We start from the raw sequence: 6236 nt of genomic DNA on the forward strand, positions 1-6236 counted from the left end.
AGCCCCATTGCTTTCAGAGGGGTCTATCCCATGTAATGGAGGGCAGGACATGGCCTAGAGTTTAAGCTTTAATTTTGAATTTCCTGTTTGGCTGATTAGTGACAATTTTACCACGCTCTTAAATGTCCCCTTTTATCAGTATGTGACTAGTCCATATTATACGTTACACCTTTCCCATTTTATAACTACATTTTAACTGAGTACTATGAGGCACTTTTAAAGGTCCTCATTAAAGATCAACATTAATGAGGTTTCAATAAGTTTGAAAAGATTAATATAGAGGGAAAGAGGTGTTAGTGTGTGTGTGATTTTTCATATTCACACTCATTGGACACAAAGTTTTCATCAGCCAATTGCTTTGTCCTTTCCCAGTGAACATTTCCAAATTGCTTCCCGCATGTCATGAAAAGCTGCTTTAAAAATCCTTTGAGTTACCATCTTTATAATATATTAATCTATTTGTCTACTTGTTTCTTTTATTTCTGTTCTGAATGGTGTCCAGTCCCCATGCCATGTCTTTTTAGCTTGTTCAGTGGGGTTGTGTGTTTCTTTTAATATACACCCATCTTTCCAATAACAACAACAATTAATAATGTGCTCGTCATGATCATTTCATTGGTAAACTTTACTTCAAATGTCTTGACTGACAGGAGCTGGAAGTTTCTAGCAAGCTGTTCTCTAATGTATGATAAAGAATAAAAAATAATGAATAGAACCTTGGTATTGAAAGGCTACATTCGATATTTCTTTTAATTTGTCAAAAATTTTGGGGGGCTTCAGCCTTGTCATGTCATCTTGGGACTTGCATTAATGGAGTAACAGCTGAACTAAGTGTTCAGAATGAACATATCAAAGACCAGAGTCTGTACGACACCATCTCTTGTATTCCATGATGTCAAAGGTTGCTGCAAATATATCCCTTGCTTTCTGGGTGGCATTGTTTAGGATAGTGGCCCCAGCAGATGGCCCAAAAACGCACCTCGGCCTAGCAAAGAGGGACCACATGTGATGAAGCATAGATGTCTCATTAGCAAACAGGGGAGGAGTGGGGGGGGAAGCAAGGATGAGAAAAAAAGATAAAAAGAATACACAAAGACATTTACATATTTACATTGTTTCTCCCTCATTTTAAATTCTCCTTTAGCTGAAGTGTCAGTGTGCTTGCTTTTCTCCTTCTGTTTGTATGTTTACTTGTGCTAAATAGATTATGATAATCAGGCACATAAATGCATGCAACTGTTATTATGGCATTTTAATCACAGAGTTTTTCACTGGAAGCCTTCATTAGAATTCTCATAATCTCACTTGTTAGTGTAACAAACAGTAATAAATGCCAAGGAACTTGGATTAAGTCAGAGACATTCAGACATTAAAGGAGGAATATGGAAATGTTGTCAAATCTCTGCATTATTTACTGAAATGTCACATAAACAGTTCAGGACTTTAAATATCTTACTCATTATAGGATAGGCAGCAGTGCAACCTGAAGACAGGAGTTACATTTTTTTATGGAGAACTGTAACCATATGTGTCTCATAGATTCTTTCTAACTTTGCTGAACTAACTGGATACTCACGCACTCATTAATATTTATTTATTTTTATTTACAAAATCATCATCTGAAATACTGAGCAGTGGATGCTTTGCCCCCAGAAGACTGAACACAATATATAAAGCCTAATTCTTAACCTTTATGCTGCACTTTTACATTTTCAGAGTTCTGTACAATTGATCATAACCAAACTAACCATAACCATAATTGATCATACCCAACCCACCTCTAATTACAAAATAGACATCTGACGTTCCCCTAACATTTTTATATTAAATACTACTTTGGAAAAGAGGTAGCAAATAATTGTGAGCTGTCGTAATTCTATAGGGCCAGATCCTGCTTTCCTTACCACACACAAACTCCAATTGTCTTTAGCTCGACTACTCAGGGGAGTAAGATAATGATTTGCCCCTTATTTTTCAGCTACAAAGGGACCAGGATTGGGCTCTTACTGGGTGATGTACTTCCATAAAACTGTCCATTGAATTAGAGCACTTGTTTGGGACCCATCTATTAAAAAATTGTTATACTTAGAGGATAATGTAGCATCAGTGAAAAAGACAAGTAACTGCCCCTTACAGGGAATTGTAGTTATGTTTGTTACTTACAGACAGAGCCACATCCTGCTCCTGCAGATGAGTTGCCCTATTGGAGTGACTGACACTATTACTGTGAGCAAGGCAAGTGGGATTTGGCCCAAAGCCAGGACTGAAGTGCCTATAAAACACTTTAGCAGCACAGTGATTTAAAAGTTGTTTTTCTTTCATTTTTTTCTCCCTTATGAAAAAGAGGGGAAATTAAATAATAAAAAGAAAAGAGTGTTAATGTAACAGTAAGTTACAAAATCAAACACTCATCAGAAATTCCATTGGTTACATTTTCTACCACAGTATGGTAATTCAGTCACACTGTAATTATGTCGTATTTTCTAGTTCTGATTTTGTACTGAATGTAAGGCTTAATGTATTTGTGTATATTTAATCTATACCTTCACAAATAACAGGAAAAATCCTGGAGCGTTGAAATGTCATGCATTTTGTGTGTTTGATTTCAGGTCCTTTAACTTTGCCTTAGTGCTAGATTTTGCATGAGGGGGCCAAAACCTGGTCCTGTTGAAGTCAATGGCAAAACTCCTGTTGACCTCAACAGGACCAGAATTTGACCCTTAAGGATTAAGAAGAATCCAGCTCTTGTGGAGACTCCAGATAGTATAGGAGGATTAATTGAATCAATATTGGAAGTTAAGTTTGATTCTCCCCTCTAAAGAGAAACAATTTGACAGGGTACCTTGGATATCTTCTGTTTCAAATAAAATTCAGAATCAGAATTCCTTTCCACAAGGGTTTATAATGGGATTTTTTTCATTCATCTGATAAGGATAAACTCCTATATTACAATCAGAAAGAAAAAAACAATGTGGACTTTATACACAGTACAACTAGTTTATATTCTTTATATTCTCTTTAAATTGACACACAGGAGAAGGAAAAAGATGGACTTGTTAAAAGTGAAAATATTGCCAATTTGATACTGATGTTTCTGTAGTATCTCGTCCAAAATATCGATAACTCAAGGAGTTATTACCACATCATAGTTTGAGAACAGTGAGCTTTTTTAATTTCAAACTGCCTACTGAAAATTATGGGGGAGAAACTTTAATCCCACATGTAATGAAATGATACACAACGTGATTATTCCACAACATGATGCTGTAAGCGCCGTGTTTATAAAACTTCTATACACCTGTAGAATCAGGCCTCCAAATTTTGTGCCTAGTACTTTGTGTGACTCTTGCTTTCTCTTTATCTCTGTGCTATTGTTTTATTCTCCTTTCCTCAGTTTGAATTCTTTAAAACTAACCCAAAGACAGTTTTTCAACAATCGGTTGTTCTAGAGAAATATGTTCTGCGGTTGGCAGAGCTTATTTGTAATTAAAAAAAAAAATCCTTTAGTTGTCACTACAGTAAAACACTGGTAAAAGTTTTGATCTTTTGTATGCCACATTGAATTTATTATCTTGAGTTTCTTCTCTTTGACTGCCTCCCCGGCCCTTGACATAAAGGGGAGTTTTGCTGGCGGACTGAGTTAGGGCTTCAGGATTTTGCGCAATATAGTTTGTGACAGGAATCACTTGTCCAGTGCTGTGGATCCCTGTTGTGAGATTTTAAGCACATGTTCCTTTTGTGGTGCTCTAAGGAAAAGTTCACAAGTGAAAACGTAACTGCTTTGCACAATGTTACTTATTTTAAAAGTTCTCTAAGAAGCACGTGCCTGTCAGCACATCTATTATGCGAGTGAGATCCCAGCATTCTTTGCCTAAACTCTTCATCCTCCAAATCCCTCTCATCATCTGCTTTTCACAGAGTAAGTAGGATTCTAGCTGGCCCAGGCAGAGGAAGGAGATGGAAGCACCTGCTTTCCCGTGCAGAAGGCCCAGGAGAGTCTCTGACAGCTCCCTCATATAATATTGGCACAGCCTGGAATGGAGGGGAAAAGATGCATCCAGGTTTGATGCTGCAGCATTTCCTTCCCCTCCCTACAGGGGGTACTGTGTGCAGAGATGAACATTTGTCCTCTTCCGGTTTCATTCCTCCTTTCTGCAGGCACTTGCACAGGACAAGAGGAGAGAAAACTGGAAGGGAGAGACAGAAGATCCCGGGGGTGAGCTAGGATAGATGGGAAAGGAGAAGGATGAAGAGGTGGTGGAGGGACAGAACAGAAGGCTGAAAGAATTTAATGAATTTAATTTAGGGAAGAAAAAGAGGATCTATTGGGAGGGATGGGAGTTGTCAGGGGAAGGGGAAAGGGGTGGGCAACAGACATTTCTGGGGATGGACAACTGGGTTCAGTAGAAGACCAGAGGAAGGGACTGAGGCCCCTTAGCACCAGGAGAGAGCTGACAGAGAGCAGAGGGGAAGACAGGAGGGTGAGGCCAATGGTGGGGAAGGAGGGTGGTGGAAAGAAAGAACACCAAAGATAAAAACCAGTAGCAGGAGACACGCGAAACCAGAAATAATAGAATAATGGGCCTGAGCTGCAGACTCTGGAACTAAATTGTGATTCCTCTCCTCCTCTGCACGGCAAAGCTTAGGGGCTATTGAATCTGGGGTTCAGGTTCATTCCATTGCAGAGATGGGGAGCAGCCATGAAATTCAGATCCAAATCCAGGTTCTGATTTGGAATTCTCCCCCTAACGTTTGGGGACGTCCAGATCCAGTCTCTGAAAAAAAAAAATACTGGCAAAAGAGAAAGGAAAGGGTTTGGGCAAAACAATCCATGCTGTGAAAGGCTGGCAAAAGATAGGAAGTGAGTCTGAGGGGAAAAGAGCGAAGAAAAGAAGCACTGAGATAAGGACAAAACAGTGGTGCCTAAGAAGAGAAAAGAAGGCAAAAAAATCATAGTAAGTCATTTGGGGGTTTCCAGTCTTTACAAACGTCCTTTATTCAAAGTGTGGGTTCCATGGATTTAATGTGTGCTTGGCTGTTTACTATGAAAAAAATATCTGAAAAAAATGCTTTTTGGTTCGGCTCAGTTGACCCACCATCACCAGATCGAGATTTTCTCAAAAGCTGACAGGTGTGGAAATATAATTTTGTGTTACTTGGGAAGAGTTTCAGTACCTAAAATGGGAAATAGCCCAGACAATACACACAGAGCCTATTCTGTACAGTGCCTAGCACCGTGGGTTCCTGGTCCATGACTGGGGCTCCTGGGTGCTATGGTCACTACAATCCTCACACCATTTTGCACTCTGTGAGCTACAGCCTGATTTCAGTGACTCTCATGGAAGTCTGGTGTAACAAGACTGCATACAATGAAGTCTCACTAAGTTCACATTGGTGTATGTGAGAGCAGAAGTCAGCCCTATCTGCTTCTCAATTAAGCTGATGTGCCCCTAAATCAATTTTTGTTTTTAAACCCTTGGGGGGGAAATGCATTTTGAAACAAGCATGGTATTTAAATCCCAACTCAGTCAGAGTTTATCTGGGGAACTAAGCCTTTAATGAGCGAGATCCCACCTGTGTAACCATAGGCCAAGTGCACCCTGGAGTAAACACAGATACCGATCAGATCAAATTCAACAGTGACTTAAACTGTGGTGAAAATTATGTCAGGGTATAAGTGAGCATAAGTACAAAATAGGGTAACTAGCACTGATTTGGCAATCAGGGAGCATGCTAGCCAAGTGTAATTGGCTAAGGGCTAGACTGTAACTTTACAACCTTCCCTGAGTGAGGACAGCGCATAGCTGCTCTGCCCCCAGAGCAGACCAGAGACTGAATGGTGACACTGTTCTTCCCCTGCGCCCACCACGCCCTGGGGGACGAGTAAGTTACTTCACTCCTTTTTGTGGAGCAGCTTCCTCCTCTGTGTGTTATGCCAGCTGCTGTGGCTGGCAAATGGGGGGGGGGGGGGGGGATGGGACCCAGGCCTTCTCCAGTCCCCATGGATCTGGCCTCTTCCTGCCCACTTACTCACAACAACAGCATGTATCAGGTGAACAGCCCCTGCTGTCCCCACTGCAGCCAGAGTGTCAAATTGATCAGGAGCAAGTGGGGGGAAAGGGTCTGAAGGAGTGCTGTCATAATGTAGCCCATGGCCAGAAGCACTTCTGTCCAGGTATAGGATATTAGCCCAAAGGGGAATTACCATTTTTAAACCAGCAGTTCTGAGCCTCCTG

The sequence above is a fragment of the Terrapene carolina genome, unplaced genomic scaffold (genome assembly GCF_002925995.2).
Source record: "Terrapene carolina triunguis isolate 2854851 unplaced genomic scaffold, T_m_triunguis-2.0 Scaffold31, whole genome shotgun sequence".
Lineage (NCBI taxonomy): Eukaryota > Metazoa > Chordata > Testudines > Emydidae > Terrapene > Terrapene triunguis.